The sequence below is a fragment of the Rhincodon typus genome, chromosome 45 (genome assembly GCF_021869965.1).
Source record: "Rhincodon typus isolate 14 chromosome 45, sRhiTyp1.1, whole genome shotgun sequence".
Classification (NCBI taxonomy): domain Eukaryota; kingdom Metazoa; phylum Chordata; class Chondrichthyes; order Orectolobiformes; family Rhincodontidae; genus Rhincodon; species Rhincodon typus.
The window spans coordinates 9,659,082-9,666,261 of NC_063376.1; the positions used below are offsets into that span (position 1 = coordinate 9,659,082).

Consider the following 7,180-nt stretch of genomic DNA (forward strand, 5'->3'; position numbering starts at 1 on the left):
TAACTCTCACAGCTCCGACACCCCCTCCCTATCTCTGTAACTCTCACCAGCCCTGACACTCCAGTCTGTGTAACTCTGACCAGTCTCTATGGCCCTCCCTACCTCTATAATCTGTTCCAAAATCTCCCAATTCCCATCAGATTCCTATCACTGACTGTGCCATCAGCTGCCTGGGCCCCAGCTTTGGAATTCTTCTCTCTCCTCCCAAGACGCTCCTTAAAGCCGACCTCTCTAACTGATACTTTTGACTGAGTGTTAAAACTAAAAATATATAACACTCTTGTGGGGCACGTTGGAACTTCTGTTGCATGAATGGTGCTATATAAAATATTGTGGGTTTAGTACATGTTGCAATTATCCAACTAATGACAGGTTAAGGTTAGCAGATATGTTGATTACATGATATTGAAGGGATCAGAGAGTTACGTTGACAGAGAAGTCCATAATTGTGGGATTGAAGCTCCAGCCCGTGTCATAGTCATAGAGTCACAGAGGTCTACTGCATAGATAAAGATTTTTCGGCCAAACAAGTCTGCATTGGTCAAAAACAAGCATCTAACTATTCTAATCCCATTTTCTAGCACTTATATTTGTATGCCTTAGTCACAGGTTGCCAGTTTGAAAAAGCCCCATTTATCCCAAGTATCTGCTTCCAACTCTCTGCTTGCGCTACACAGCGAGTCAGTTCCAGGCATCAATTCTTTGGGACAATACCTTGGCTTCAGCAGGAACACAGTGTTGATTTCCCAGAATTGTTCCTGAACTGCGAGGGTTTTAACTACAGAGAACGAGATTAACACACTAGGATTACGAGGGTTCCCTGGGATTGAGAAGGTTTAGCAATGATTTAATCGAATGTCGACAATATGAAGGAGGACAGACAGTGCCTATAGAGGGAAACTGTTTCTGAGGAGTGTAGGATTAAGGGCCTGAACTCTTTAGCTGTGAAATAGAGGAACATTTCTACAGACAGGGTGAGAGACATTTGTAACTCTCTTCCACAAATGGCAGTTATTCTTCGATCAGTTGTTAATTGTAAATCTGAGAGATTGATTGCTTTTTGTCCAAAGCTATTAATGGATTGTTGGGGGGGGTAAAGCGGTCAGTATAGAGCTAAGTAAACTCACTGAAACATCGATCAAGCTTGTGGGGCTGAAATGGCCTTCTTCTGTTTCTATGCTGCATTTGATGTCTTCCCCTCCCCTGCCCCTGTTAGTTTTCAGTATCATCCTTTGCTGATTTATAAAACTCTCCCAAGACTTCATAGAATCCCTACAGTGTGGGAACAGGCCCTTCAGCCCAACTGACCCTTGCAGCATCCCACCCAGACCTATCCCCCTATAACCCACCTAAGCTACATCCCTGAACACTACAGGTAATTTAGCATAGCCATTCCACCTAGCCTGCATATCTTTGGACTGAGGGAGGAAACCGGAACACCCGGAGGAAACCCACACCGACACGGGGAGAATGTGCAAACTCCACAAAGACAGTTGCCCGAGGGTGGAATCGAACCTGGGTCCCTGGCGCTGTGAAGCAGCAGTGCTAACCACTGAGTCACCGTGCTGCCCTTCAAGCTGACAATTCCTCTTGAGAACATTATAAACTGCTTCGTTTAATGTAACATTAGCCTTAGTAGCCTGTTTAGTCATGGCTGTACTGGTGGAGTGTATAATTATAAATGATTTCTTTAAACACCTTTCTACTGTCTCTTATTTTCATATACTTTCTGAATCGACCTCCGTTAGCACTTACCTCATACCTCTGTAATTCACTTTAAATAAAGAATCCTAGTTTCAGATTTCAACACACTTTCAAACTCCATGAGATTCAATATTGTGATCACTCTTCCCCAGGGGATCCATTACTTTGGGTTTACTGATTAACCTTGTGAGATGTTAGATCTAAAAAAAAATTCTGTTTACTTGTTGATTCTTTTAACATATCACTCTGGAAAACTCTCTGAAATCTCTTCCATCATCTCATCCTCCAAGCTTCTTTGGCTAGCTTGGTGTAGCCAGTTTTTAAGTGAAGATTAAGATCCCCATAATTATCACATCACCCTTGTACCATGCTCCTCTAACTTTCTGACCTATTCCTTGCTCAAAATAATGATTACCAACAGGGAGCTGATAAACGGCCACCACCAGTGCTTGAAATTACAATTTTTAAAACTCCGCTAACCCTGATATTCTGAACTTTCTCACATCTTTTGTTGTTAGGACCACTGGGAAGGTGATGGCCTACAGCAATTATCATGAGACTATTAATCAGAAACTCAGCTAATGTCCTGGGTGCTTGGGTTTGGAATTTGAATTCAATTCAAAAAAAAATCTAGAATTAAGAATCTAATGATGACCATGAATCCATTGTCGACTGTTGGGAAAAACCCATCTGGTTCACTAATGTCCTTTAGGGAAGGAAACTGCCATCCTTACCTGGTCTGGCCTCTACATGTGACTCCAGACCCACAGCAACGTGAGACTCTCAACTACCCTCTGAAATCACCAAGCAAGCCAATAAGATCGATGGCAGCTAGGGACAGGCAATAAATGTTAGGCCAGCCAGCAGTGCTCACAGCTGAATAATAAATATAAACCATCTCCTCTTCCATTTTGGCCGCTTTTTCTTAAGATCAAACGCCCTGGAATATTTTATTCCCAACCTTGGTCATCCTACCAGAGCAAGCTCAGCTAGTGCTGCTATGTCACGGGATTGTTATTTGCAGAGAGTCAAGGCACAGGAGGAAGCTATTTCACCTTTCTGGACGCAGAAGAAGAGTAATACCCAAAACGTTGACTGCTCCTTTCCTCCAGATGCTGCCTGGCCTGCTATGTTCTTCCAGCCTCCTGTGTGTCTACCAAACCACTTTGCCCGCCTGCCTCATGGAGCATCTGATCCAATGGTTTCACCTGATCAGTTCTTCAGCTTGTTGAAGAATTTGAACATCAGGGTCACGTATTCAGGCACAGTGCTGCTTTAAGTGAGCAGGTTGACAGGGACAGAGGTGGACGTGGATAATGTACCCCCAACTTGAATCCGAGATTGAGAACATCATGTTTGGCGGCACTACCCTCTTCCCTTTCACCAGCCGATCGAAGGCTAAAAAGGTCTCCCTCATCCTCGCTCCTGCCTTTTCACATGAAACTCGGGATTGCCCACCTTATCCGCCCTCTAGCCCAAGCAAGCTGTTTGAGCCTGGGGAGCATTGATGCGCTGGGATCACTGCACAGCAGGAGCAGCCCAAACAATGTCCCCTCTGTATCCAAGGCACAGAGTCCGGTTATACCAGCTCCCACCCCTATCCCCACCGGATTTAGGCCACTTACCTCTACTGACTGCCCGTGGATGAATGGCCCCAACGTTTGAGGCATGAGGAGATGGAGGAGCTGAGCCCTTCAAACCTCGTGACCCAGTGGAGCAAGAACATGGGGTAAATGGGCCCAAATTCGCACCTCAGTCATGGGGCGAGGGCCCAGGGGAGCAGCTGCTCCAGTGAAAGGGGTGGGGGATTGGTAAGTGTTCCACTTCAAGTCAGCCTTTTCACAGCCAACTCTGACCCAACCCCATCCCAAACCTACCAACAGCCCCTGACCTCACCCCAGCCGCTGCTAAAAAAAACGCCCATGCGACAAAATCTCACTGTTAAATCCCCATACCCTCAAAATCTTGATGCTTCCCCTTTCTCCAAATAAATTTCCCACCCGGTTCCCTGGACACTTCAGGCCCCTTGAGCCTGTGACTCCATCCTTTCCCGGTGGCATTCCCGCCCGTCATTCTGATCTCCCCCTCACCCAACTGGACCCCCTGCAGTTGGAAACTTAGCCTCTCAACTTGAGGAAAACATTTTGCACCTCCCCCCCACCCTCCCCAAAGTGAGGGCGTGGGATGAAATAAAGTTTATCAAAAGCTTTATTATTCATGTCACACAAATTCACAAAGTTAAGACAGTTCTGGCTCAGTTTGTCTCAAACAGTGCAGTCAACTCCAAAACAATATTCTCATCATAAAATCCAAAAAAAAAACCAAAAAAAAACTACCCTCCAACTCCGTCTTAAAATGTAACCTCGTGTTCTTAAAAAAGCCCCGAGCAAAATTTTAATTAGAATTAAAATAGCACACAATTCAGGAAAACAAACTCACTCATATTGAGTTCTCAGCTGCTCCTAATCACCTGGGAATGGAATAAAGGCAAGGCCAGTGAGGAACAGAAGAAAAGGAGGGAGAGAGAGAGAGAGAGAGACAGAGAGAGAGAGACAGACAGACAGATAACAAGGAAAAATAAGAAATAGAGGGATAGGGAACGATGGAAGAGAGACACGGCTAGGGGAATGGGGTAAGGGAGGGAGATGCCAAAGGAGAGAAGATAGATGTGACAAGGAGGGACAGAGAGAGAGAGACAGAGCAGAAGAATCAGAGAAAGTGAGAGACAGTATGAGAAAGCGTGAGACAGACAGAAAAAGTCTAGCACACCAACCTTGTAGTTAGAAGCGTTTTCCTTAACAAAACAATTTTTAAAAATGTGACACCTTAGGGGAGACAATTAGAGTGAATAAATAGAGAATTTCATAAATAAAACCAAAACTGTACATTAGAAAAAAAACTTTTTAAAAAATGGAGGTAAATTGAATGATGATGTGATTGATAATTTAAAATGTGGAAATTTCACTGTGGGATCGTATGTCTAAATTAAAGTGACACCATACATAGAAACACATACAAGAAGCTACAACAAAAATAATTCTTGCTATAACCCGTATTTAGCAATCCAAAACCACTTCTTAATGCTTACATTTTTTTTGATAGGAAAAAGTTTATTTTTAATTCCATTTTCTTTCTCTTCCTCTTCCCATCTTCGAAGGCCAAAGTGGTATTTGCTGCAGTGTCAAGTGACAGAGGTTCGAGAACATTAACTGCCAATTGGCCGCCTTGGTGTCGCCAAATGCGGGGAAGGGGAGGGGCGGCCATTTTGTTGTTCCACCTGAGGAGGCGGCCATCTTGTTATTCCACCTTGCGCGGCCAATCAGCAGCTGCAGCTGCTGATGATAAGGTTGAGTAAACACATAGTTGATTGGCTGATGCAAAGATCCGCATAGTGATTGGGCGAGCCCAGTCGCTGGTTGGACAGTCCATGGCAGGGGTGTTTGGCGGGGGCAGAGGGTTGCAGTGCCATTGGACTGGAGAGGAACCTCGAACAGTGAGAAGCATTTGGTATGGCTTTTGAAGATCTCGTCATCTGGAGGAGCTAGACTGAGGCGCCTATGAGAGGAACAGGAATGGACTGATTTAACACACAGGCCTGACTCTCTAAAAGATCCCAAAACCCCCTCCCAAACCCTACCCCTACTGCCCCCAACAACACCAAACTCAATGAATTAAACCTTTCAAATTCAGCCACCCTCACCATCTCTCCTTAATGCTGGCCTAAACAGGTATCCCAGCTGAGAGGCCCCCTTTGTGACTTTAAAGATGGCTCTTTAATCACACAAGTCATTTCCCACTGCCTGCATTACCACCAATCACCCCATGGGGCAGGCGTGAGCTATTGGGCTTGACTGCACACCTGCATTACCACCAATCACCCCATGGGGCAGGCCTGAGCCACTGGGCTTGACTGCATTACCACCAATCACCCCATGGGGCAGGCCTGAGCCACTGGGCTTGGCTGCACACCTGCATTACCACCAATCACCCCACGGGGCAGGCCTGAGCTACTGGGCTTGGCTGCACGCCTGCATTACCACCAATCACCCCATGGGGCAGGCCTGAGCCACTGGGCTTGGCTGCACGCCTGCATTACCACCAATCACCCCATGGGACAGACCTGAGCTACTGAGCTTGACTGCATTACCAATGACCACCCCATGGGGCAGGCCTGAGCCACTGGGCTTGGCTGCATTACCACTGACCACCCCTTGGGGCAGGCCTGAGCCACTGGGCTTGACTGCCTTATCACTGACCACCCCTTGGGGCAGGCCTGAGCCACTGGGCTTGACTGCATTACCACTGGCCACCCCATGGGGCAGGCCTGAGCCACTGGGCTGACTACTGCCACTGAGAGGCACCAGGCAGTACTGCAGCTCCCTGGCATCTCCTGGAAGGGCCAAGCTGTTCTCAGCTTCCAAAAGCCCCCTGGGGTGGAGGTGGGGGTGGGGGTGGGGTGGGGCTGGCGCGGTCCCTCTGCACCCTGCCTCCCCTCCTGGCTACTCACCAAAGTGAAATGGTCATAGACCTGCACCAGGTCTTCAATCTTATACTGCTCCAGGATGACCACATTCTGCAATGGGGGGGTTCGCTGACGGGCACACTCCTCACAGTGCACTATGTAGGATTTCCGACTGCTGTTCTCGCTCGTCACAAACAGGATGTTAAACACCTCCAGCTGCAAGGGACGGAGGGACAGTGAGTAAGTGAGAGAGAGGGAGGGTCAGCGAGTGAGGGGGAAGGTACGGAGAGTGAGTGAGAGTGAGAGGGAGGGTCAACGAGTGAGGGGGGAGGTACAGAGAGTGAGAGAGAGAGGGGGGAGGGTCAGCGAATGAGGGGGGAGGGAGGGAGGGAGAGATACTGAGTGGGGTAGTGCGAGTAGGAGAGAGAGACAGCGAGTGAGTGAGGAGGGGGGAGACAGGGAGCCTGAGTGAGAGAGAAAAAGAGAGTGAGCGAGTGGGGGTGAGTGAGACAGAGTGAGTAATGGAGGGGGGAGGTAGGGAGAATGAGTGAGGGGGGAGGGACAGAGAGAAGTGGTAGTGAGGGCGAGAGAGTGAGGGAGGAGTGGGGCAGGACGTAGAGAGTGAGGGGGGAGAGAGAGTGAGAGAGTGTTGGATAGTGACAACAAGAGGGGGTCAGGGAGAGGAAGAGAGTGGGAGAAAAGAAAGGGGGAAGGAGAGGCAAGTGTGGTCAGGACGATGGACATGATAGGGAGTCCTGGTGAACGTTACACTGGCTGCTGGTAAACTCTGACAATGCAAACCACAGCAGGGCAGGGTGCTGAGCTCAAACCAGGCGCTGCCCTGCCCAGGCAAAGACTGACACCCTCCCCGCATCCCCGCCCACCCAGAGACCAACAGGGGCAGCTACATTTTGGGGTTGGGGGCGGTGAGATATAGAGTTTGAGAAGGGCGGAAGGAATAGACAGTTCGGGACGGGGGGAACAGACAGGTCGGGGGGGGAATAGACAGCTCGG

At 48.3% G+C, this 7,180-nt stretch overlaps 1 protein-coding gene and 1 long non-coding RNA gene across 2 annotated transcripts in view; one reads left to right on the forward strand and one right to left on the reverse strand.

The window, feature by feature from the left end:
* The window catches only part of LOC109924747 (lysine-specific demethylase 6B), a 94,264-nt gene that overhangs the window by 76,320 nt on the left and 10,764 nt on the right, over positions 1-7,180 (forward strand). The gene's annotated exons all lie outside the window — the stretch shown is intronic.
* LOC125487808 lies at positions 3,895-6,452 on the reverse strand. Its single transcript, XR_007266109.1, has 2 exons — positions 6,212-6,452; positions 3,895-5,259 (listed from the first exon to the last, which is right to left on the reverse strand). It is a non-coding gene; the product is annotated as an uncharacterized LOC125487808 (long non-coding RNA).